General features: G+C 40.3%; 2 long non-coding RNA genes across 5 annotated transcripts in view; both read left to right on the top strand.

Moving 5' to 3' along the window:
* LOC118163834 overlaps nt 1-27,593 on the top strand; it is a 157,895-nt gene that overhangs the window by 116,048 nt on the left and 14,254 nt on the right. For both annotated transcript variants that reach the window (XR_004749210.1, XR_004749209.1), the window contains one exon: nt 14,840-14,934. This is a non-coding gene — a long non-coding RNA (uncharacterized LOC118163834). The remainder of the gene's footprint in view (nt 1-14,839; nt 14,935-27,593) is intronic.
* On the top strand, nt 21,130-23,955 carry LOC118163835. Of its 3 annotated transcripts, none has more exons than XR_004749212.1 (3): nt 21,130-21,146; nt 22,840-22,899; nt 23,413-23,955. It is a non-coding gene; the product is annotated as an uncharacterized LOC118163835 (long non-coding RNA). The 3 variants fall into 3 exon arrangements; XR_004749213.1 differs by having other exon boundaries at nt 22,792-22,899; XR_004749211.1 differs by lacking the exon at nt 22,840-22,899.

Raw genomic sequence — 27,593 nt, 5'->3', positions numbered from 1 at the left:
TTTTTTTTTTTTTTTTTTTTTTTTTTTTTTTTTTTTTTTTGTAACTGTTTGTTACATGAAGGCTCTGTGTTATGCTGTGCAGTGTTTTTCAGGGAAAGCTGGATTAGAAGTGTATTGGTATTGCAGTAAATAAGGGTTTCCTTCAGGCTCATGCTGTTTGAACTGTCTTTAGTTAACAGCTTCTCCCACTCAGAAATGTGAAGAAAAGATGTATCTTCTTTCAATTTCAGTTCTCATTGTTTGTGTCACAATATGGAGCAATGTCCAGAAATCTAACCCCAAATGATTTCATGATGTCTTAACATAGTAAAATCAGAGAGTAAGGTAATGAATGCTGTGAGGGAGCTTGCAATACAAGAAAATAAATAAAGGACTGGAGGGGCATACAGAGGTATGCAGAGATGAGGCACTTTGTTTCTAGCTTTATAGCAGAAAGAGGGACAGAAGAATTCATGTTTCTTCCATTGATGTGCCAATATGCTGTCCATTAGTCCACTTAAAAAGTAAATAAGTAAAAGATGCTGACATTCTCTCTTCAACCAATCACATGTTTTTTGCAGCCAATACCTCCTGATATTTACAGTAATATTTCCAAAGATTCAATAGGGTTGTGATCAAGGCATGTGAGTCAAATCTTGACTATTGGACATAATGCAGGACCAGACCTGTGGGACAAAGGAGCCGGACAATGAACGAGCATTGCTGGCAGAGACTCTGGAGGCTGCCAGTTCCATGAGAGAAAGGTAGGTAGTGAAACAGGAGGAAGGTGAACATGTAGGGAACCACTGTGTCTTGGGCTAAAACCAATGAGAGAAGAAAAAAGTCTGAATTATAACTATCATCCTGGAAAGGGTGCAATTAGCAGGCTGTGAAAGTTACCGGTTTTGAGACTAATGTAGTGGCCCGAAAGAAACTTCATTACACACTATTAGATGGATGCACACAATAAAAGGTACACATTTTTGGGTCGTCGTTGAATAATAAATTAGAGACTGTGGATTTTAGTGACAACAACCAGGGTCATTTTGGTTCCTTTTTCTTCTTAAGCACATCTAGCCCTAAAGGAGAAAATCTTAAATATACCATATGAATACAAGTTCTTCAGCAACCAGAAGGTGAATGAAAGAATTGGAAGGGATTGTTGCTTTGGTTTGTTTTTTAGAGACGTCGTGATATATTTTGAGGCTGATGTCCTGAATTTTTAAGACTGATTCAACATTTTTGTATCCTTTGGCTTTTCTCTAGCCTGTTTCTGAGCAGCCTCTAAAAGAGGAGTTGCACAAACCTGCAGAACAGGCCCGAACCTCCCTGAACTAATTTTGCTATGTTCTGTAGGAATCCTCATTCCCACCTGGGGAGGGTGAAGCACAGTTTGGAAGATGGAGATGGCTTCCCTCAGACACCAGAGGTTAGAGGTTCAGAAGTGTTTCCTCTCCCTCCTAAAAGACAAGATGACAGCAACAGAAATAAGAGAGGAAAAAGGGAAAGATAAACTTGTTCTGATACATTCTGAATACCACTATTGCTATTCCTTGGCTGCTGTCCTCTAATTATTAAAACATGTTGTTGGCTAATACATATGTTTTATTTCCAAGGGGGTTGTGCAGAATTATACACATTTGTGCATTTCATATCTCATAAGTCTGAATATGAATAGTACTGGAAGATACCTGATTAACCTGATCAGCCTAATGCCAGTCAAATTAATTCTCCAACTCAAAACAATGGTAAGAAGTATTTTCAAGAAGCATGACATTTTGATTAGAATCAGCATTATTCAGATTAGATGTTTTAAAATGTCGATAATGTTGTTTTTAGCTCTTTTGCTTGTAAGCATAGTTGGCATGGCAGTTTTAACAGCAGACATTGCTGGATACAGGACACTCACCAGCTCTGTGCAAGGCAAAGTCTGACTTTGGAAAGACTAATGTCCTCAGATGGATCTGAACACCTGCTTACCTTTCAGGACTTCCACCGAGGCTATGAGTTGAGTTAAGAATGCAACTTAGGAACCTTTCTGCCTACTAACTTGCCCCCTGTTAGGTGTGAGGTATTTCACCTTCCTCAGGGACTGGCTCTGATCCATCCTGCCTTGCTTTCTTGTTATTTCCTCTGGGAGTCGTGTAATAACATCACCATTGTTTGTTCAGATTAATGAAATTTAAACAACAAACCTAATTTGATTCCCGGTGGATATTCCTCCCCACAAAAAAAAAAAAAAAAAAAAAAGGCTTCTCCGGTAAGGACTCAATTAAGCCTCCACTTACCAGGTACAGGGAGTCACCTGAGCAGAGCTATCTCTGTTTACTAGCAGGGAAGCTAAGTAGCTCTTATTAAGCACTACTTAGCCAAAGCCATTAAACCCCTCTGCAGGACCACCAGTCCTTCCTGGTGCAGGCAGGCATAGTGCTCCTCTAGCTCCTTGCTCACAGATTAGCATGGCTCCAAACCTGGTCCCCACCAGCGCCTGGCTTTGTGCCTGGTACTGCAGGGCAGGGATTGAGCTGCTCGTGTGTCTTGCTGGCTGCAAAGTAAGCTGCTAGGTAAATGGGAGGAAGATGCTCCTGAGTCCTAGTCCTCCCTCTGGAAAAAATAAAAATAAATCCCTTCCACCTTTACTGGCCTCTGCAAGCAGTGAGACTTTCAGAGTGGGAAAGAGCAGACAAACTTTTTCTCCTCAGTATCTTGGATGAATAATTCCAGTGAAACTCAGCTGCATGGGAACAGTTGTATATAAAAGACAACCTCACCAATGCAGAAAAAAAAGTAAAATAAAATTTCCCTTCTGGGTACTCGAGCACAGAGTCATAAGGAGTCAAAGCTGGCATTTCCCAGCTGTTTCCCTGGGCACACTGCAGAGGGGCAGCTGGGACCCGCAGGGGACAACTGCTTCCCAACGTGCCTTTTGGGAGCCTTGGCTCCAAATCCAGTATCTCTGAAAATGGGCATTGGGGTGTGCCCAAGATGTTCTACCTTATAGTGCTTCCATCAGGTTTTAATGGAAAAAGTCTAGCTGCAGACTTAAGTCTAACCTGACTTTTTCATATAGAGCCAGAGCTGGCATTTCCTGCCCCATGATTTGTCCTGTGACAGCTACGGGAGAGGCCAATGAAAAATGAGAGGAATGTGTTGGCGATCTCAGCAGCCATATTTCACAGTATGGTTTTGAAACCGTTTGTTTTCTTAACTTCCTGAGGTCAACGGTTACTGGAGATGGATGTCACCACATGTGCTCATTTGCAAAAATAGTGATGGGCAGGCTTTAGGTGAATGAACAGTGTTTTGGGAAGGTAAAGAGGAAAAAAAGAAAATGCTTATTTGAGACATGGCCAAGATTTCAAAAATCTCAGTTCAGGATGATGGTCAGGCAGATTCAGTAGGCCTTTCAATTATTTTATGATTTGTTCCAGAACTGAATAAACAACACACAATTATTCAAAATTATTATTTTTAATTAATACTTAGCCCTTCTTGAATTCAAGCATGACCAAAGACAGACTCCCATCTCTTCCAGTGGGCTTTTGATCTCAAATTAGTATGAAAACTTTTTATTAATTTCTCAGGTATTGGAAATGCACTGATTTAGGACACACACCAGCAAGTACTTGAAGACATTAAATATTAGGGGAAGGAGTCACTGACGTTATCTATTGAGGAGCCTAAAAGCTAGGAGGTTTTGAGCAAAATACTTTAGTTAAAAATATTAGCCCAATTCAAGCAGCAAAAGTGCAATAGCGATGTTTTTAGCATTTCTATAATATCCTCACTATCAGCTCCAAAATACTTCCCAAATAAGGCTATGCGCCATCCTTGTTTTACAAGCGAGGAATCCTGATGTAATTTATTTACCCAGATTAAGTGCAGGGCTAGAGACGAGCAGCCAGCTGTCAGTGGAGCCAAGAGGGGATTTCCATCCCCGTGCATTGCCAGCCCCACGGGGATGTAAATAGCTCCTGGCTGGACGTGCTCCCTTGTCGTGGGGTGAGATGCCAGGGTGCAACTGGCCATGGGGATGGCAGTGGTCAGCCCTTTACAATGGCACCATCTTACCTGGTTTTGATTCAGTGCCTGCTTCCTCTCAAGCAAGCAGACTATCCTGTTACTGACCATGGTAATCTGGGTTTGCTACGCAGGGATTTGTCACACGACACCCGCCAGCTCTCCTAGCAGCGATGTGGGCCGGTCCCCCTAGGTAGGGAGCCGAGAATATGCTGCTCCTGGCAATAACACAGAGCAACATGATGCTCCCACCACTGCTTCAGCCTCCTCGCTCTCATGCTGTGCGTCTGTACGATACGCAGCGCTGGCTGGCGATGAAAAAGGAATGAACTGGAAGGAAAGGGTATGACAAAAACGAATGGTATGGTATAACAAACTGGTTACCATGCATGCGATGCGAATACTGAGCAGTTATGCTTCGAAATGCTGAACAGATGGCATTGGACAATGCAAAGATTGTTTAGAATTACCCTGAGGTATAGTGAAATATTGTCAGAGGTGTGGGAATGTGGTGAGATTTTCCAAAGAGGTCTTCTGGGACTGCTCACACGCCCCAGCGTGTTGGCAAGCGCTGGGAGACAAATTGAAACTAATAGCTGAGCAGGTGAGACCAACAGGATCTGTGCTCGTGTTGTTAAAATGAGGCTTTAACAATGCTGAGTGGGACAGTGCCATATATTTGATAGCTGTTTTTGTTGCCATTACAAGTAATTTATTTTATGTGGACATCAGAAAGAAAATAAATTACAAGTAGCAGAAGCAATTAGCATGTTAGACTGAGACTCTGTAGCTCTTCTTTCAAAAGCTAGTGCCTGTACACAGGAAAGTTTACAGGGAACTATGGAAGCCACTTTAGAGTGCTAGAAATGAAAGTGCTCACTAGATTTAAACCAAATTTGAACAAAATATATTTAAATGAAGGAAAAAGATAAACCTTTTACTAAATTAAAAAAAAAAAAACTATTACCATTGGCTATTTACAAGTGTTTAATAAGAAAAATATTAGTGAATTGTGCCTTTTTTTAATGCTAATTCCTGTATCACATTAAAGTAATTAAAGGAAAAGCACAACTTTCTTCCTGACTTCTGTCTGAAAGTATGAGACAAAAGTTGTCAAACATTCGCATGTGGTTTCTGTGGAAACAGCCCAAGAGTGTTTTCATTTAAAAGAAAAATGCTCTAACTCTTAGCAAATTATATTGGCTTGGGATGTGATGATGCTGGAGAAGTATTTTCTGTTTTGTTTGTAAAAAGCAGAATTTTCTGCTTGTCAAACTTGAGTTTTCCCTGTTTTCCACAAAATCAGCAGGTGGTACTTGCAAGCAAACTGTATCTTCTAATTTGGCAAAAATTCACAAGAAGCAAATATATGGGGGATCTGCAGTTTGTTCCAGTGTGAAACTTGGCAAGGAAAAGATTGCCTGCAAAAATCAGGGCTTACTTATTACATTAGGCACTTTTTCTTTTTCAATATGCAATAAGGACATGAAACTTAAGTCGCCTTGATACTCCCTAGAGATGGACACAGTTCTCTCTTGAATTCTTTCTTATGAGAAATGCATGCATATAATTTTTAAAAGGTTTCCATGAAATAAAAAAGCAAAAGCTGAAGATGTGGGTTTTCTTGTTGCCCCAAACAAAACCCAAATAAATAACTTTTTGACAAAACCCCAGAAATTCAAAGTGTTGTTTACTTATATAATTTCTGCTGAAAGTTTTCAGGAGCTGTTTTCTTTCTGCCTGTCAGCCCTCCTAACCTCTTCCTGTTCTAAGGAAGCATCTCAAGCATCTTTTTTTTTCAGGATTGCTTCATAAGCTTGTGTTGTTGTTTACAAATATTAACACTCTCATCAGGAATATATTATCCCTATGGATTCCCATGTGTATCATATTTTAAGTCTGCATCTGTAAAAATTAGGCACTTTGGCTGTCAAGAGTTTGATCCAACAATTTTGGCCAAGATAAAACCTTTCACGTGAACGTCAGGCAATGTGAAGACAATGGGACCAAGTCAAATCTCTGGCTTAAAAGTTCTTGGGTTTATGGTCCTCCATGGGAGAGTGGTTTGGAGGTGGGCACCAGCCAAAAGGCTTCTCTCTGGAGCAGGATTTCATGCCTGCAGTAGTCTGAGTGCTCTCCGGAGCTCATGAGCTAACCTACTTTACTGTAATCCATCACATGCTGACCTGGGCTCCTCTGTTGGATCTCAGCTCCTGTCCAGAGCTGGAGAGGCAGGTCTTATTAAGCCTCCAGCCTTCGTAGGCCTTAAAACATTTCCCCTTGCTGTTCCCAAGAAGAATTGCTGCCTGCTTTGCATTCTAGTCTTTGAAACCTGTGTTTCCCTCCTGGCAGCGGGTGCACACACACAGACACACAGCACTTAGGATTGCCACAAGCCCTTTCTTATCTTGCAGCGCCCACCGAGAGCTCCTTCGAAAGCCCTGCTGAGAGCCGTCCCTGCTTGACATGTGATTTATTGGCTCTCCTCCTCCCTTTGTCGCCATGGGTCAACTCCACACTGAGCCAGTGACAGTCTCCCTGTTGGAGGTGGCCCCATTTAGCACGGCTTTCCTGGCAGAGGTGGGTGGCCCGGCTCAGGAGTGCCAGGGCTGCTGTCTGACAGACAGATGAGGAAGTCAGTGGGACGTCGCCTTGCATCTCTTGTGCTTTTGTTTTTTATCTTCCCTGGAGTTGTCAGGCTTTCTGCTTGTGGTATTTCAAAACCAGGCTTCTGACAGCTTCTGGAGGGGGAATAGCTGCTGACGTGCCATCCGATTTTGGAGGGTAAAAATAGCCCAGTGAATGGTAGGGTGAACACAAGCAGCCGAAGAACATGAACATCAAAATGAAACACGAATGTTAAAGCAGAGCTTTGTCACCAAAATCTTTTTTTTGAAAAAACTCAGAGGAAACAAAATAATATATATTATTTTTATGTATGCAACAATAACATTAACAAAGTACATTGTACCCAGCAGAAAATGCAGTTCGGAAGACCTCTAGGCTAAAACTTCATTTTTAATGTTTAATTTCTCCATGACTACGGGCAATGGCACTTTGTTCTTTAGTGCTCATAAAGATGAATCAAACTTTAAATAAGAGAGAATTAAATGACCCTACATCTGATTCTTCCCTGTCTTACACCATGGTATGCAAGTAACTTTGTTGGTGTTAGCAGGGCTAAAATCTGACATCTGAGAATAAATTCTTACTCATGATGCACTTCTACACTTATTGAATGGAACAGCTGTCAATATTCTTAAAAAATAAATCAGGAAATTAAGATAGCAATTGGTTTTCATAAAATAAACTATAATGTGTGTCCCACACAACATGTATGTGGGAATTAATCTTAACCAGGCAGAGACTTATTTATTTGATTAACATTTAGATATGGTAAGTAACCACATTGGAGTCAGAGTAATTAAAAAAGTCAAACATGTTCTTCGTCTTTGCAGGGCTGTAGTCTTAAAGCTGAAAAGGTATAAAAGGGCTGCTTAGCTGGAAGCCACCAAATTTGTAACCTTTCTCTCTTTTATTATGTACAAAAGAAAAGAGCTTTCATTATCAACAACCTCTTTTATCTTGAATTTAAACACAGTTCCCAGAAAATAGCTCACATTAAGGTCTGACTATAAGACACCGCCACCTTTTCTAGCATGCATTACTCTGCCATGCATTACATTTGTGGGAGTTAAAGAGTAGGGATCACATTTTATCTTGAGCTAATGCAGGATTCGTTCTTGTATTGAGCTGTAAAAATTGTCCCCTGAAGCCAGTAGAATGACTTTCATGGGAAGTAGTGCTAAGTGACTGGAATAAGCACTGTTCCAGAGAAAGAGAAATTTTAATCTCCTATCCTTGTAAAGGCTCCTATATTCACTAAATTTTTATCTGAAACAGTCAACATAGATAGCACCCAAAAGCTAAAAGATATTTTGTTTTCCAAAATTCTTACATCCCACTTCCAAAAGTGGCTTATATGTGACTGGTGACTATGAAACCTCAGTGACTGCTCTCAGTGGAGAGCTTTGAAAGCCAGTGCCACTGTGAAATGCTTTTTGGTCAGACGGTGTGTAAAACTGGCAAAATATAAGGGTCTGACTTGTAATCAGATTTTGAAATCAGAGACTCTTGTGTGGCCTCTCTACCGATTAGGATATACATATGAATAGGGTGTTTCAAAGTCTTCAATTTTTACGTGGTTTTTGCTTGCATGCTAGAAATGTGTGCCTTCACACAGCCATGGCTAAGTGCAGGAAGAGATCCTAGCTCTTCCCTCTGAACCCATTGACTTGTTTAGATCAGAGTTTCACAACCAGAATCATAAAGGGAATGGAGCTTCAATACTGATAAAGGTAATTTCAGCCTAGTTTTAAGATTTGTTCAGGGAAAAAATGTTAAATGCAAGCCCTAATTTTTCTATTTGTGGATTTACAGTGTGCTGCTTATTTTAGATCATCTCTGTTGGCAGCTTGGAACTGCTTTCTCGTTACACACCATGCTGCAGTCATGATGACATCTTGTAGTAGAGTGCAAGAAAAGTTTAGGTTTGGTGCAAAATATAGAACTGATAGTTTCTAAATGTTATTCTGTTCCTTTTTAAAGGATTTAAATATATAAATAAATAAATAAATAAAACCTATTTCAGTAGTAATATTTTCCTGGTGAATATAGCACTGTTAGTGCCTCAGCTGTGTTTGGGGTATGTCAGACTTATTTTGGAGCCCATCCCAGCCAACACGTCGGTGATGTTTAGGCTGGGGTTCTTGGGAGCACTGTACCCGGGTATGCACTTGCTCCCTCTGTGCTATACTCTCAAGTAAATTGTGATCCAATCCCCCAGCAGTATGGTTGTATGAGATACTCTATGGCTATGACAACCACTGAAGTGCATCCAGTCACCAGAGCTCTATTGCCAAATGCCATTATATAATTCTCTCACTGTAAAATGTTGGGAAGAGAGTGGGGGGAAGCTATGCTTCTTCTACGTACATAAAGGAAAGTTCAACTCATCCAAAAATTTATATTGCAAAATTTTCACACAAATTATTTACTTGAACAGAACATGTGTCAGAAATCTGTTAAGTGAGGGACATTCAGGGTGTGTTTTTTTTGTTTGAATGCTGGCTTTGGGTTCTACTTTGAACAGCATAGTTTGAAAAAAAACTCAGAAATGACCAGATGTATCAAATAATTTTATCAATATTTTTCCAGCTTCTATTTTATATATGTATAAAATGCATGTGTGTGTGTATATATATATTACATATACGTGTTTAGACAGGTTACATATAATTGATTTGGGCCATGTTCCAAACTGGTGCAATATCGGTCTTGTTTCAATGAATGCTATGCCATATATGCTAGGGATCTGGCTTTGTTAATTTTAAACTATGAAAATACATACTTAACTTTACACATTCAGCAGACCCACTGCTGCACACAGAACACAAAATAAAATATGTGCAGCACCAGGGCTTAATTTAAGTCAAAAGTTCTATGACTTAGTCCAGAGTGTTCCTTTGTGGAACTTTCCTATTTTCTATTAAAGATGATGTGCTGTGCTCTAAATGCAACTGCTCCAAAAGGAGAGAAAGGAAGAAAGGGAAAGAAAGAAAGAGGGAAAAAAGAGAAATAAAGAAATAAAGAAATAAAGAAATAAAGAAAGAAAAAAAGAAAGAGAAAGAAAGAAAGAAAGAAAGAAAGAAAGAAAGAAAGAAAGAAAGAGAAAAAGAAGCCAGAGGAAAAATGAAACAAAATATTCCTCAAAATTAAAACCAGGTTGATTATTTTAAAACATTTATTTGTAAATGTTTTGGCCTGATATGTGTATGTATAAATATATACAAATACACAGACAACTAAACGCTAGTCCAAAAAATATGTATATTGTTATGTCTGCCAGAAAATAGTTTTTTCAATGTGTGATTTTCTGAATTGTTATACAATTAGATGTTTCTAGCTTTTTTTTTTTTTCTTTTCTTTTTTTTCTTTTTTGATAAATATGTAGATGCTTTACTGGGGGTACTGAAGGGAGTAGGAAAATATCTATCCCTGTCATCTCTGTATCTAAATCTGAGGATTTTTAATTCAGAGTTCATTTCATGAAAGACACGGCAGTGTAATGTTGGCTATGTGTAGGGAAAGTTGCCTATTTGTTGGGCATTACAAGATGGCAAGTATTACATTGTTCCAGTAAGAAATCAATATGGTCTGTTTATCCAGGCACTGCAGCTCTGGAATGAGAAGATTTTTACTGTTTCCTGCAGAGCTGGATGGGGCCATGGACATAATTCTGCCCCCACTAAAGCCAGTGACAAGACTGCCATTTCCTTTTCTCAACCTCTCAACCAGATTTTGGGTTGTTCCTTCCTCTTCGTTTATATTACAGTTTATGTGAGTATTATTTTTGTCATACTGGTGTGTGTTTTATCTCAGAGATCTCTGCAAGGGATCCTCACCTGCAATTTTTCCATTTTTTTCTGTGAAACTTTCAGTGACCAAGATTTTCACATGATCAGACTTGGAGAATGGTTGGAAAACATAAAAGGGCCTAATAAAAGCTGGTAGGAAAATTTTCAGGTGCAGAAGGGGACCCTAAGACATGATCCTATGTCTGCAGTGCTGTAGTCATAAGCACAGTTTTGCTCTCTGAGCAGCTGCAGTGTACCCTGCTACGTACATAATTTCTTGTGATCTTTTGCAAGTTTACCACTAAATTCTTCTGTGGAGAGTCTGCGCATGCAGAGCATATGTGTGTGTGACAGGGAGGAGGGACACTGGTGACAAAGTAGCACTATCAGCCAGGGGACAGACACTGCAGCCTGTAAGTGCACGAGTGTGACAGAGCCAGGCCAGTACCTTCTCTGTTATTGTGAACCACACAGCATAGGCAGCAATCCTTCCAGTCACTTAGAGCTGTGCTTCCCTCGGACTGCAGACTTTTCCTGTGATCAGGACAGGCAGAAAACATGGAATCAGCTAATTAGTCTTTCAGCTGGAAGCATTTTAATCTGCTGATAAAAATCAGCAATGGGAAAGGGTGGAATGAAGCAGCCGTAATGCTTAATGATTTTTTGCGGGGTTTATAATTAAATCTCTTCTGGGCTTTTCTTACTGGTAAAATATTATACAGGGAATTCAATCAATGTGTTACACATCTTTCAAGGATTGTGTGCTCTTTGTAAACTGCTTCCCTTACAATGATGAATTACTGATCTATCACTCCGGGTTAGTCGCTCTTGTGCTCTTACTTGGTGCAGAAGGACGAGGCATGTAATTTCATTCCCGCTTGCTTTGCACACTTTTCCTTGGCTTGTTGGCAAAAGCCCTCTGGTGCCAGGTCTCACATTCCAGCTGTTGTGCATTTGTCTTACTATCGTACAAATACTTTAGCATCCCATAGCTTTTTGGGAAGGGGGCTGCGGGGCAGACTATATTTGTGGGAAAATCTGCAGAGTCTGGCTGTGCCTTCTGGTACATTGCAGGTTTGTTTCCCCATAGCTTAGACAGGTCACATACAGACAGGAGTTTGGCCGAAGACCATCAACAACACTTTGTTGGGACCAGCTTCTGTGCATCTCTATTAGATGAAGCTGCTTCGTACACGCAGGGAAAACAGAAGCTCCTGGCCTGAGATGCTTTCCAATTTGCAATAGCAACGTGCTCCCCATGCCGGCACGATTCACAACCCATGTCTTGCTGTAATTGCCTTCTGACAGCTACCTGGATTTACTCATCTGTTTCCCCCTTTGCCAGTGAAACCTGAAACCAGGTGAAACTTGCCCAGCATCAGGTTTCACTTCCAAACTGAAATTCAAAGCCAAAAGAAGTCCTGGGTCTTCCAAGGTTCACCAGCCTCTTGTCAGCCCAGGACTCAGACACATGCTAACCTAAGCCAATTTGAAGCTGTCTGTGGAAATAACATGAATCAAAGTCTTGTCTCATTGTTTTTGGATGCACTAGCCTTCAACTAATTTTGTTTACTCTGTGTATTTCTCTTCCTCTTTTGTGTGTCTTCTGTTGGATAGTGTATATTGATCATTTTATTGCACTGGGTTTTGACATGTCTTAGGTATGGGACAAATGTCCATCTTTTAACAGATGGCATAATGATGTAAGTTAAAACGTATCACAGAAATTCACACAATACTTGTGAATGTGTCCAAGGCAAGCCTCTCGCTGAAGAAGTTTTGCTTGGGTAAAAAGAAACAGGTATGTCCAATTAGGCACAAAGTTGGTGTACTGGGATTGTTTTTAGTTATTAAAAAAAAATAATATATTTTTATTAAGAAAAAAATAGGAATGCCAATGGTAGTTTACTTTGGATAATTCTGCTAAGCAGCTGGATTTTGAGGAGATTATGTAAACTGAAGTAATTGCCAGACTTCTGATGTGTGTTCCTTGCTAGTCATAATTTAAAGCTATATTAAATTTTCTGGCTTTCACTCTTAGTTCCATATGATCTGTGCTTTGTGTAGGGCCAGAAGTGGTGAGTAAACAATAACTATGATAGTCCTGAAATTTCTCTCTTCCTAAGCTAACCCTTAGACCTATCTTCTCCTAGGTGTATATTACAGCTGCTTTAAGGCTATTCTAGCTTACGCCTGCTTGAATCTCACAGGGATATCCACACAAAAGGAAAGAGCAAGACTGTCCTTACTGCACAGGTTTTACTTATTGGTTCAGGGCAACATTTCTGCTGGACATATTTCACATTTATTTTGGATCAAAGGTTTTCAAAAGTGGTAGTTTCATAAAGAAGCCAGAGAGTTAAAAACATGGGAGTTACAAAACTAGCTGGAGCCCAATATTCTGAAGGTACCCAGTGGTATACATAAGCTACATTAAAGATAGCAGTGAGAAAAGTGGGAAAAGCACCAATATGATAAGGCGCCAGCTGTGAACAGCTCAGTGGTCTACAGAAATTCTCCTGCTGTTGCATCCACTAGCAAAGTGACCCGGGGTGAGGGTGAAGCCATGGTAAGAAATGTGAACAAAAATGCAAACACAAGCCCAGCCAACAAAGCATGTTTTATCACTGTTCAAGACTGTGACTTTTTCCAGCATATCAAAATTACTGTCCTATGCTCTTCCGGGGATATCTGCTGAGAAAGTTCAACATCTGATCAGCCTCAGAAGCTTTCGTCTGGTGCCTGTGGTGGGAGTGAAAGTATGAGAGCAGAGTTAAGTCACTGTATCAAATGTGAAGAAAATTCTTGATAGGAGAGAAGAGCTGTAGTCTTGATTCCCACTGCTATTCCTGGAGAAACTAATGTTTCGGTCACAGTTGGAGCTCAGCTCCTCTCCTTGCCTGGCCCTTGGGACCATCACAGGCAAGTCCTGAAGAAGTGTGCTGACATCTACGGGGCAGTTTTGCCTCAAGAGCTGAGGATGGACATGGTGGGGACAGAACCATGGGCTGTCTGTGGCTCTCACTCCCCTCTGAGATGCTCAGCTCTGCTCTGCATTACCTTTGTTGTCTTTAGCATTCAGCTGGGCTGTTGCCTTTCATTCACATTCACAGTTTTTAATGTAGCTCTGTGGTTGTTTCCTTTGTCTCTCCCTGTCCTTCCACCAGCCCATCTCTTTGAGGAAGGCAGGTGGGACTCTGAGTGCAGAGCTGAACTAACAACTAATCCATAGTGCTGGGAGAGGTTAGATGGCAAACGTCTGAATGGACGTGACTTAATATTTTGATCTTTTAGATCCATGGATGGAAAAAGTAACTAAAGTGCCGCCAATGTTCCCAGGAAAGTGTGGAGTCACAGGTGGCAATTTAGTGACAGACAACTTGCAGGATCCTCTTTGTGGTGGGAGACTGGTTGTGGTATACATGGCATGCCTGCCTGGAAAAGCCCATATCTGATATGGCTGCCTTGCACTATTACCTCCCTCATCTCCACCCCCTTCTCTGAAACCATGAAGCATCAGGCTGCCTTGCACTCCCTGGAGAATGCTGTGGTGTTCTTTGTGCACAGAGGACAGAAACTCCTGTACTACAGACAGGCTGGCCTAGTTCTGCCAGTTTTCACAGCTGCATTCATCTGAGCTATGCTGAGGTCAGGCACCGAGGATGGCACTGACACCGCAGGTATGGCAGCTGGTAACCAAAGAGAGCCATGCTTGAGCCACAGGTCCACAGATGGAGCTCAATAGTCTCCAAGATTGAAGAGATCTTGGGAACCTTGTACATGGTTTGAGTACTTTTCTTAGCTTGATTTGATATCATTCATTACACAGAAAAAGTAGTATTTGGGGGAAATAGCAATAAAGTACAGAATACAAAAAACATCCCCCTCTAATAATAAATCATATTTGTTACATTACAGCTTGCTTTTATTTTCTATTCAGTCTGTGTTGTTCACTAGAAGCTTGTTTGCCATTAATTATTAACCAGAGCATGAAAAGGCCAAACTGTGTCTACACAGAGAGCCCTTGCTGTGTATCATGCAGCATATCCCCATGTGCCTCTGTGGACTGGGTACCTTTCCTCTGAACCTCACTGTGTGCTCCATTAGAGCACCAGCACCTTTGCTTGGCTGCTGCAGCCCTGCACCCATCTTGGTGTCTGCAAACCTATGATACACACCAAGAGAATCACCAGATGGAAAAAAAGAGTAGTGCCGTCTCTTACCCAGTGGGAACCCCTTACTCTCATTATCCAAATATTTATTGCTAGACACTTTTAATGTTATCTGTGCTAATAGGTATTCAAAAAAGAATAACTGGTTATTTGTCCTGTAACCACAGTGGTTTTTTTTTGAAATATTGTAGCCACTGTGGAATTCCTAGCTATTTTTTTTTTTATTGATTTATCTTTTCCTTTAATTTTCAGAGCCCTCAGGAAGATGAACAGAGGCACCCAGAGGACTGTGAATACTGGCAGGACTCCTCAAGATTGATTTGTGCAGTGCTGGAAGATGATAGTAGGTAACTGGACTCCTCCAAACAACAACCAACTTAAATTCAAACTAGTGATTTATCAACAGATTGGTGTATTTGTTTTCTAATAATCTAAACAGCTCCTTCTCATATTTTGCTCCAAATAAAGTCTATCTTCTTCACATTTGTGTGGTGGATTTACTTTTCATGCACCTGCTATTACTGTTTCACTGATGAGGAGAGGCAAAGATTTTCTCTTCTAAGCAGTTATTGAATTACATTTATTTTCCTGTGCTTTTTTCTCATCTCTTTCTCTCTATGGAAGAGATTTCAGATTCACAGCCTTCATGCCTGAGTGATCCACGGAGCTCCATTTCCTGCCCGTTTCAGTGCTTTCGGTAACAGAAGTCATCTCTCTCTGGTCTCTGAAGTGGAAAAGCTAACTTTTCCCTTCAGAAAGAAAACCCCTTTTGTTCCTACTTTATTACTTATGACTAATGACATTATGAAGGGCTTTCCTGTTGTGTTTCTGTCCTTGCTGCTGCTGGGGAGTATCACAGTGTGCATTCATGAACTTGGTGCTACATTCCCAAGAAAATGTGCTCTTCATAGCATTGCTGTGGGCTGTGTGGCATGTGCTGTATTTTGGGCAAAATCCTCACCACTTAACTGAGGCTGCGCATCCTCAGTACTCCAGATGCCTCTTCCTTGCTTACAGAGGATTACCTTGATGGGAGTAGCACTGCAAGGTAGCAACCAAGCCCAGCAATCTCAGCCAAGGTTTTTATGAAGCAAAGGGTGCAGCTATTGTCTGCATCCGCCTAGGCTGAGAGTTATCTCCAATTCACCGTCTGGGATTGCTTGTTATTGATTCCTATAAATTGTCCTATTTGTCTGAGCACTGCCCAGATGAACAGCAGACGCTTGAAAAATCGAAATAGGAGTCAGCCACAGAGTTCAGAGATTAATCTGTCCCTTTGGGGTGCTGAACAGCCAGAAATCCAAATAGCTTGTTGTAAGGGGCTTAACAATGCAGAACAGCTGATTTCAGAATCATCCATTGAAAACATACATTCATGTTGTTGGATGTTGGAATAATGCTAAATCACTTTAATCTAAACCACATTTGAATACAACTCCCACAGTTTAAAGGGCACTGAATTAATCTTGTGAGTAACAGAGTTGCCTCGTAAAATGCATTTGTGTGATGTTGTAAGGAACTTATAAGAAACTTGACTGTGAAGGGGGCAGCTCTTTGAACTTGTAAGCCCTCACTGTTTAGAAATATATAGCTGTTTGAACATGAGTCTAAACGCAGCAGAATTTGAACAAACTGTTCCTCTGCTTTCCCATATTTTAATGTGCTCATCAGTGAATATTTATGTATGAACCCTGTAGTAAGCACAGTCGTCATTTCTCAGCTGTCTCCAATTGGCAGATCGATGAAAAATTTGGTGTGCTCCCACTCAATTCAAAAAAGTAACTAACAGGCTGCTAGGTCATTTTCTCTCAACGTTAATCCATCATTATCACCTGAAGTGCATTACTTTGAAGACTGAAGAAGGTCCATATTTCAATTTAAATGATGCCTAACAGGTATAAGCTTGACATTTTCAGTTCCCGCTAAGGCTTAAACAGCTGACAACATTTTATTTTGCTGAGAATATATCTTTTCCTCCTCAAGGATTTCTATACAAAGACTTTGCAGTAGGCATGCCTTTATGCTAACCAGAGACAAGTCTAGTTAGTTATTCAGAAATGCCAGCATTTTGCAGGGCTTTAAATTATAGCTATGTAAGAAGTCTTTTTTCATTTTTCTTTTTTTTTTTTTTCTTTCTTTTTTTCTTTTTCCCCATGTTATTCTTTTTTTTCCTGGTTGCAGCTAAAATCTTTGTTATCTTGGAAAACAATGATAATATAATATGCCTGCTATGTTTGGGAAAGAAATGAAAGAATCTTTTTTTTTTTTTTTTTTTTTTTTTTTTTTTTTCTTTTCAGTAGCCAGGTGGGTTTAAACGTGGACCTGTCATTTGGCAATGGTAAAGGAAGGCAGTAGCCCCTTTCTGCTGAAAAGGCAGAAATGATCTCTATGGCTATCCTTTTGGAGGTATAGCTTGTATTCCTCAAATTTGCTGTGGACCGTGGACTAGAACATCGCTGCTACCCTACACCCAGAAGCAGTTTGTAGAGTGATCCTGCTTTACCAGAATACTTCCACTCCTTCCCTACCTTTCCCTTAAGGCACATGTATGCAGAAATGCATGCCATGCGTAATACAGTTGCCAAAGGTTGAGAATGTCAGGTTCACTCAGGCCTCAAGAACCCACAGATGTTTCAAATCAAAATACTACCTTAATAGGAATAATGAGGTGTTTGAGAGAATATTTTGGTCTGTACCATTTGAAAGGGAAAAATTATCTTCTCTGTACTCTGGGCATTCTGTTCATCTGAGCATCTTTGGCTCAACCCCCTTCCCATAAGTTATCCAGAGAAGAAAGCTGGTGATTTTTCTCTACAGCAATAATGGATGCAATTTACTACCTTAAAAATGTCTAAATACATGGTAAGGTATTCTGAACCAATGTTGAGTGATCTGCTTCCAGTGCTGGTGGACTGGGGTGCAGGAACCTTTCGCAGTACGTATGCCACAGTGCCAGGCAGCAGGTGCAGAGCTGCCTATGGGGGGAGGAATTTTGGAGAAAAGTAGTCCCAGATGTACCTTATTTCACCTTGGGCACAGCAAAAGCATGTCTTGCCGCAAACAGATGGATTCCAGTCTGGGTCTGTCATGTAGAGAAGATGGTAGCTCCTTTTCAGAGAAAGGAAGGAACTGCAGCTGTTGGAGACCTGCTGCTTAAAAGGTCATGGGAGAAGACAGAATGCATTTTTACATGGCATCCCACTCTTCCTGGGAGAGTCCTTGGAGTCTGGGCCACAACATTTGCTGGATGTAATTCCCTCTCTGTTTAACTCAGAGGATTTTTCCTCCTCAAGCTACCATTCCTTAGAGAGTCTATCTCATGCTGAGAGGCTTTGCATAGTTAATTATTAATTATATGTAATTTCAAAATACTGCTTTAAAATTGTTTCCTTTTGTTTATTTTATGAAACAGCAACAACAAAACAAACACAGCACATTCCCCCAAATTATAGTGGTTCCTTTACTGACATATTTTACATCAGATTATTCCTTTATGGGAAATTACACAGCTTGTTAGTTTCTGGAATAATTGGTATCCAGCAGTATAATCAAATCACAGGCTATAAATAAAAGGAATTTTAAGGTACGAAATCTTCATTGAGCCTGTCTCCCAAAGCATCCTCTTTTTTGGATGCATCTTGCTAGCTCAACAAAATCCAGTTTATGTGTTTTGCCCAAAATGTTTATCCATCAGAATCACCATTCCTATAGGTAACAGAATATTAAATGTTTTTAGGCATTCTGTATTAATATCATAGGAACACACTGACCACTTAAAGGTTATTCTCAAAAGAGACTAATGAAGACACACACACCAATAACCCATTCTATTTTTAATGCCCATCTAGTTTTATACTGCATTCCTCACTGTGGTAGCTTAGCCTTATTATCTCAAAGCATTATATCTATTCAGATATATCATCATTAGGTGATAGGAGTCCTATAAAAACAAAATTCAGCAAGATGAATTGAATTTGTAGCTACATACTTAAAAGTCTGATTTTCATTTTTACTGAGAATTCATTTCCACTTCTTGTGCTGGTGGTGCATATCAGCTAAAGAACTAACAGTAAGTACTTAAGACCATTTAAATATATGTGTGTGTGTATATACATATATATGTAGAGAGAACAAAAAATAATGAGACATACATATTTAGAGACATAAATGTGTATAAATTCAGGTGATGTCCTTTGAACAAAAAATATTTCAGAGGAAACTGGGCTCCTCAAAGGATGAAGTAGAGTGCCTAGTAAAAGGGGTCAAGCTTAAGCTTAAAAACCAGTATTTTATCCACAAGGAAAACAATGGGTTAAATGTATGTATGTGTATGTATAAAGACATGTGCATGTATATCTTTGGATCAAAATATGTCTTTATTTCCTTTCAGTGAAGGTGGAAGACACAGCTAGGCAGATAACATTGGCCAGACTTGCATTAATGCCCCACGTGTCTGCCAAGTGAAAATCTGCCGAGTCTCCAAGAGTGTAAACTCTAATTTCTGCTTCGCTCAGCCTTCTTACCAGAAAGAACTCACTGCTCAGAGTCCCTCTTTTGTGGTGTTAGAGCTGAGACCCTCTGAGGGAATGTCCGCACATATATCATTTCTATTCTTCCCATGTGTTTTAAAATCCACACTCCAGATTGTCGTGCATTGTCCATTTCTGTCCATCATTCATAGTGGAACAAAACAGAGGGCTATGAATAATGGTAATGTAAAAAGCAGCAGGCAAATGTAATCTACAGAAATGCTGGGTGGGGAGCAGCATCTCTGACTGTACTTGACTTGTATTTATATGGGCTGCTATTAATAATAAACATAGTCTCTATTCCTTTGCCATATGATAAGCATCATGTTCAGTATAGAGTTTCGAGATTTGGATCTGTCATTTAAACCTCTGAAATGATGCATACATGACTAGATCTGAACCATCTGAACTGTTAGAAATACAACAGTTCTGTAAAGTCCACAGCAGGGCAAGGTGCTGCTACCATGAGAGCAGCATTTGCTAGCTCTCCAGAGGAAAAAGTTCATGCTGGGCCAGTGTGGTTTTCAGTGCTCAGCTTTCCTTTGGTGATATTGTTAGACACGCAGAATATTTAAACAGGTTTTATGGCAACTGGCAAATCAACTGCTGCAAAATGATATGTATAACAAGGGACCTAAGGAAAGACTAAAAATATAATCCCTAATCTAAAGCATCTGACATGTTTCCTGGACAGTAGTTTGGTATTACCCAGATGTATGCTCATAGAGCTGTCTATGCAAATCAAAAACATCCATCATACTGAAAGGAGTTTAATTATAAAAGTTTTGCTTTTCTAGTGAAACTGGAACTTCAGTTTCAGTTATTCCTGATCTCACACCACTTATCTTATCCTTCTAAATTACATTTTGTTGTATGTCCATCACTCTAAAGCTGTCGGAATCATGGTAACACAAAGCTGATTCCTAAAAATGGAGAAGGAAACCTCCAACCCCCCTGTGCTGCTGATGGGAAGCATTCCTTAAACACTGCAATATTTTTTGTTTGTGAATTTATGAAAACAGTGGGTATTAATAAGGACAGATATGATGGTGTGTGAGTGGTAAGATCCTGAGGACACTCAAAAGCTACCACCATCACAGCCAGCAGCTCATTTTGATAGAAGCTTTGGCACCTCTGGTAATGCCAAATTACTGACCTTGAGGTGAGCATTGGGATTTAGTAAACCAAGTAAAAAAGCTCACCAACTTAGAAGCAACAAATTTCAAAATTATCTTTATACACGGTAATTTCTTGCTTGTGCTAGCTTATTCCCATGGTCAGGGACCCAGATGGCCATGCTTGTGCTGTTAAGATATCTGGGGTCAAACTCTTGCCCTGTGATATTTTGCACTGTGATATTTTGCTCCAATAGAAGCAGTTTTTAGCACTTCTGCTATACTTAGGGGTAATTAGTTGTGGTACCAGTCTGGTCAGAGAGGTTGGTGCCCAAGATCCTGACCTAGCTGGCACTGGAGCAGCTCACCCCTACCATAGGTGCAGAGAACAGTGCTTTGTCCTGCAAGGGAGGACAACATGGGTAGAGGTGACACTGGCCTCTGTGCCCCATAGAAGGAGAAGGGTGAAATGTCATTTGCTTGCATCCCTCTCAAGAATGATGTTGGTATGGGTGTGTGTCTTAGTTGAGATTTCTTATCTTTGAAAAAGAACTCCTTGAAGGACTATTTAATACTAGAAAATATTTATTATTTTATTAGATTGACTAGAAAAAGCATTCAGGGATTCAGATTTTGTTCATAGTTTTGTTGTTGCTGCTGTTTTTAATTTTTTTTTTGCAAGTGTGACCTATTTGGAGTGTACCTCTTCTCAGGTGACCCTTATTATTAGTCTGCTGGGAGCTTGCTATTTTTAGATATCTTTTAATGTAGAGGAAACAGGAAGCAGCTGTAATTAATAGATCTGCATTTATATACTCACTGCACTTGAAAGGTTAGGCTTTGCTAGCAGTTAGAGCAGTGTGGTTGCTCATTGGTTAGCGTAGGTGTTTACAGAAGTGAACTGAGCTGCTGCCAGTAAGAGTTCAAATATTTTTATTTTTTTTTCCATTTTAAATTTTATGGTAATAAATGATCTTAACAATAGCTAGTTTTTATACAAAACTATAATGCTACATGAACTGTAATTTTGGGTATGTTTGAGTCTGTTGGGGATCCTGATCTCTGGTTTAAGAGACACCACGGTAAAGTGTTGAGCAATGAAATTAAGTGAATTTCTATTAATGACCTTGCAGTTTAGTATCTGATGATTCTTACAACACAAGAGTAACTTAGTTATCTAAAGTGATCCAGGAAACCAGGGTCTCATAAACAAATGCAGGTTTCTCTTTTGTATACCTTGGGGAATGTACTTACTAGGTGCTGGTATGGGGAGTGCTAGATAGAAATAGTACTATTACGTATGGTGGGTATCTTAACTTTCATTCTGTCCTAAAGATTCAAATTTACCTTATTATTTCTGAGACACATTGTGGCAGCAACTACCCTTCCTGTGAGGATTCATATTTACTAAGACATCATTCTTTCTTACCTCTCCCCCAGTTGTTTAATATTCAAGTAAGCTTATTTTAACAGTGCGTTCTTTTATCATTGTAGGAAAATGTAACTGAAGTGGGATGGTCATGGGTTTCCATTTCTGAAAGCCACCAGATCATTCCTCTCAGATTGCACAGCAATCTGAGGCAACATCTTGTGTTTTGCCTTTTTTAAAAAAATACTTTTTATGTGTATTGAAAATACAATTACTACCCCAAGTACAGTTGAAGTGTGCAGGTATCTGGACAGCCCTGAGGGTAACGGAATTCTTAATATTTACTCCGCTTACTCTGATCTCCTCCTGTGAATAGTTAAGTAGAGTTCAAGGCAGCTTTAAAATAGTGTGAAGTGTCATTTTTACTGTGGACACCCTTTCTTGAATGAGAACTTGTTTCCTTCAGGAAATAAGGGGAAGACTTCAGTCTACTTTCTCTGAGCCTTTACTTGTAACATAATTATTTTAATTAACTATTTTAACTTCGTTCTTTTGTTTAGTATAGCTAGCCACTTTTAAGTAAAGTTGTAATTCAGTATAGTGTAACTTTACTACAGTTAAATTTCCTCTGCCCAATAATAACTGGACAGGTGGTTAGCCACCATTTTATGAGTGGTTAAACCATTTAGCACATCACCACTAGTTTTGCATTAGCGCTGACCCTGGGATTCATTACATGGTTCAGCAGTACAGAAACATAATGCATTACACCCCAGTAGGGTTCACCTCAGGCTGAAATCTGCAAAATTTTCACTCTTATGTCTGTGAAAACTCAAGTGTCTTGCAAGAGGCACAGTTCCACTACACTGCTTCTCTGTGGACTATCTCTGTATCCTTGCGATGAATTCAATGGTAGTGAAAAGTGCTAAAATGACACCAGACCGGAGTCTTCCATCCACTCTACCGGGGTAAAGATACAGCATGTGTGTTTGATGTGTATCCCCTGTTGGGAGGGTGTTTCCCATCCCAGCCTGACTTGGGGGGAAAAAAGAAAAGACCAAAAAAAGAGAATGAAAGGGGGGAGAAATGGAGAGGGGAAGAGGGAAACATTCTTTTAATCATTTGTTCCCACACCCACCAATGGAGCTTCCAGCAGTTACTGCTAACCTTGTGATGGTGTTTGTCATATAGCTATGTGGTCATTAGAAATATGAGAACCATCTGGTTCCTTTCTCCTAGAGAGCAAACAGCTATCTGCCAAGGTGGGCTGAAGTCAGATGGAGTATTTCAAGATAAAAAGTTTGTTTTCTTTCTGTAATTTCTCCCAGCCACCCAAAATAACTATTTATTTTCTTCCTTAGTGTTACCAAGTATAGCTATGTGAGGGTCTTCCTCCTAGTCCTCTCTTCTAAAAGTTTGCCCTTTGCACCCCTCACCTCTTTCCCCATTTCCATTTAATTCCAGCTCAGAACTTGCCTCTGAGTAAGACAGCAAAATAGCTAAGTAGTCAAATCTGCAGTAAAGATTAATCTTGACCTATGAACTGAATTTTTAAAGGCTGTTTAGTACATTTCTTTAAGAATGACGGGGATTTTGAATCGGAGAGCTGCCTCACAAAATAAGGAAAAAATGCATTTCAGAGACTGCTGTTTTCTCAGACTCCTGCCCCTATTTGTTAGACCCTAAAGCTATTTGTTAGTCTTCTAACAAATTAGACAGCTTCTCAGAACACTCCAGTTCTTTAAAGATGATGACTCTATGGATAATAATAAATGTAAATGCCTTCTGGCAAATCAGTTCAGTTTTTTCTAGTGAGAAGACCTGAAACTCACAGAACCCTCTTTAGGATGTTGGTGCTGAGCCTGTGCCATCCTCCCTTACCAAGGCTCCTTCAGCCCCTGCCTCTGGGTTCTTCCTCCTTCCAGCAGCCTGATTTCTGGGAGATGCTCAGCTGAGTGCACAAGGCTGTGAGGCACTGGCAATGTCCCCCTGGCACCCTACTCTTCAGGGAAACTGCAAACTACTTGACACGCAGGCTTCCAAGAAATTTGCGAAATGTTTTCTGGCAAGCTGAGAAACAACAGTTTACAAGATGGAAATACATGTATTGATGTTTGATTTCTTGCTGCCCAAACATACTTTGGGGCTTCGTTTAGCCTGAGCTCAACTGCTGGTTGTTTATACAGGCTACTGGCTGTTTACATTAGGTCAATACACAGGATGGGCTGTTTATACCAGACCAGCAACAAATTCCACAGCATGGTCTGTGTCTACCACTGCTGCTCTTTTATATGTGCAGAGCTGGAAAGAAATAAAAACTCAGCTCTGGAAATAAACAAGCAACAAACCCTCCTATGTGTGGAGTATTCCCTCTTGCATGAGAAATGACCGGCACCATAACTTTTTAATGGTATGTTCAAAAATACACAGCATGGGGAATTAGCCTGGCACATCGTGAATGGTAAATGATGGGGAAGGGTGAAGAAAGCGTGCAGTCCAAGCTGATGTTTGTCTCCATCTACAGGGGATGTTGGTAAGCACTTAACTAGTCTATTTCAGCTGCAAATAAAGATTTGCGGTGTATTTAACTCAGGGTGTAGCTGGCTCCAGATGCCTAGGTAAATGGAGAGACACCTACACTTCAGTGTTTCTCTTCTAAGTGATTCTGGGAAATTGGAAATCTCTTACTGTTTCTGGAAAATGCAGTCTTGATACTTAAATTTTTAGTTCTATATATCTTTCACTCACCTCATCAGTTCTATGTGTTTAACTCTTAATTCCAAATGAATTTTGACTTTCTTTCAGTCCTGGGCCTCAGCTGCATGTGCTTACCCAGCTGTGGCCCTAGTAAGGAGCGCAGAGGGAAAGGACATAGGGGTTGAGCAATACTCACCCAAAAGAGAACTATTGCACCTACTGCTGGTCAGCTAAGCTAGCTGAAGCTAGTCAACTATGCTCCCTTAAGAGCTGGTGTAGAGAACAGGTATCTCGTGTTTTTATTTTATTTTTTTTTTCTCCAATTCAACACAGAAATGGATAAAAATCATCTGAGGCAGATGCTACCCTTGGCAGTGAATAATCTCTCCTCATCTATAGGCAGAGGGAGCACAAATTAATAGTTTGTATTAGGTATCTGACTTTTCAATGATTGAAGTAAGGGCAGAGGAATCTCATCCTACCTCTCAGGCTCTAGTGAGTGCCCGTGTGCCTGCATGCACCAGCCTGGCTGGGGCTGCTGGATAAGTTAGTAGCAAATGAGCTTGGTCACAGTTCATGATGCATTTGCAAGTCATTCTTACTAATGGACCCCATCAACTATTTTTTGTCCTGACTCTGCTACCACGGGAGTGTCATTTGGAAACTGTATGGCAATGTTTCCATGCCTGACAGATGTAATGCCCTTTTGTCTCCTGTATCTTGTTTGCCACTTCCAGATGTGCATTTCGATATGTGTGTCATGCAGGATCAAATTAATCATAATGTTAATGACAGATTTTATTAATAGAGCAACTGGTTCAGCATAGCTGATACTATTTTCACCAGGAACTGGAGGCCTACTGGGGCTCCCCGTGCTTGCCATCAAGCTGAGAGGTGGTTTAACGAACTGCCTCCTCTAAGGGTTGGCTCACACTTAATTCTGAACAAGGAATTACTGCCATGCTAGTTATTCTGTTTTCCCTGCAATAATATCATTGGGGTGAATTTAACATGATATCAAAGTTTTGGCTAGGTTTTATGTTTCACTTGAACCTTTCTTGAATACCCCATAGTTGCAACATTGGGTCATGAGGCATCTCATTTCCAGGTCTGCCCAAATGTTATTTATTTTTTTTTCTTTTTAGTTTTTTTTTTTCTATTTATTTTTTTCTTTGCCTGCCTTTGAAATCTAGCAGTTAAACTATAAAAGAAAATTATTCATGAAATAGGCAATGTTGGATGCACTCCTGACAGTTACACAAGAAGGAACTGAAGCTCTCAGAGAAACAGAAGCTCTTAAATTTTGGCAGCATTCAGTAAACTGTCTCACATTAATAAATAACTGACATAATTTTAAACTTTTTACTCCTTTACAGATGCCTCTCACTTGGCAGCTGGCCTCTTCCCAGCCAAGTCAGGACTAAAAACTCCCAATAATTACAGCTGGCCTAAGGGTCAGGAGGCTGAGGCAGGATGCTGTAGTGCTCTGGGGGGGTGGAGCAGAGAGCAGCAGCCACTCAGAGAAGCCCCCGTGAGTGAAAAGGTTCAGCCTGATCTTCTTTAAAAGCTATTGCTTAGCTTTTTAATCTCAGGCATGGATGCACTCTGTGGGGATCTGCTTCCAGCTCTGCTTTGCTGACTCTCTTCACTCATATTTCATTCTAAGAAAAACAAGCTGTGTGGTACGTGGCAGCTGTGTGGGTCAGATTTGGGGAGGTGAGGTGTGCATCCAGGCAAATCAATACTTGCCAGAGGGGATAAGGCAGCCGTACCTTTCTTTTTCTTTCCCCTAAATTGGCCCCCCTCAACCCACGTGTACACAGTCTCACACATTGTGAGATGATGTTTCTGTGCAGCTGCTAGTGCTGCGTCTATTCTCAGTGCCTGCTGACTTCAGCAGGAAGGAAACATGTTCCTTGCAGCTTACAGACCTGTAGCTGGTGTGCAAGGGCACAGAAACACCTATACCAGGCAGAATAAAAATCCCACTCAGGTATTTAAACCTCAAGTTGTAGGCCCCGGTGTTGTGTGTTCCTCTCTCTTTAAATGGCTGAATTTAGGTAAAGAAAAAAACACAAGTTCCAGGATGGTTCCTGGTTTTGCCTGAAAGTTCAGAGTGTGTCCCAGTGAGGTGGCACCTCCTGATATCACCCTCAAGGAATTTCTTCTGTGTTGTGCAGGATTGGGCCTGCAGCTCGTATGCTGGCTTTCTGGTTCAATGTGAATTTGGAGTAACCTGGGATTTGAACCGTAGTAACTGAAGCAGAAATTTGCCCTTAGCTAATGTGCTACTGTTTCATTGGGCTCTTTACTTTCTTGTTTAATGTAACAAATGCACCAGTTTTCTAACAACTTTAAAAGCCATTCATCAATAAATCCATTGGGCTGCTTGGCTTGTATTACATGCCACTGATTAACTACCATTAAATTAGCAGTTAGTGTAATCAGATATAAACATTCCTTTGTGGCTAAGCTGTTAAACTTTTCTCCTTTTTACAATTGCATGTAACACATGTCGGCACCACACAGACTCAGTAATTTCACATTACTGCAGCTAAATTATGTTTGTGGGCTCCAGAAACGCTTCTGGTGCTACCAGACTCGTAAACACCTACCTGGCAGGGAAAAGCTACAACTTCTGCCCCAGAGCACTGAGAGTTTAACAGAATCCAGCATAGTACAGTGACTGAATTTATTGCATAAATCTATGCATGGCCTGTGGACAAGCAATTGATACAAGGAGTTCAGAACAGATTTGCTGCCCTTCTCAGCTGATTTTCATCCTGGGTCGTGTTATTAATTGTTGTAAGTCAGCACCCGGCTTGCTATGAGAAGTCATGAAAGAAAGGTAGACATCTGGAGTTTAAAAGGAGAGCAGAGTAACTCTGTGTGGCTTTCAGCTCTAGGAACCAAGAACTACTCCATGCTGTAGTAGTCAAAAGTAAATTTTGATTTTTCAAAAGGAAAAACTTCTTCCATCTTTATTTATAGAGTAGAATTAACTATATTTTATGTGTAGCTCTGCATCCTCTCCATTTCTACACATCTTGATAAATCTTGTATAGACAGAAACAAAATACACAGCTGCAGTGATACTCGGTCATTTTCTTATATGACTGTGCAATACAGAACACAAGGAAATTATTACTGGGAGTAGCTATTTTAGAGCCAATGTTAAATCACAAAAAAATAACTAGCAAAAATGTTACCATCACAGCTTTTCATTCCCTCACAATGCAATAAAATAACTAGAGCTTGTAGCACAGCTAAAAGATTATTAAAATTATCTTTAGACC

Source organism: Oxyura jamaicensis, chromosome 3 (genome assembly GCF_011077185.1).
Source record: "Oxyura jamaicensis isolate SHBP4307 breed ruddy duck chromosome 3, BPBGC_Ojam_1.0, whole genome shotgun sequence".
NCBI lineage: Eukaryota > Metazoa > Chordata > Aves > Anseriformes > Anatidae > Oxyura > Oxyura jamaicensis.
This window is presented reverse-complemented; position numbering and strand designations above follow the sequence as displayed.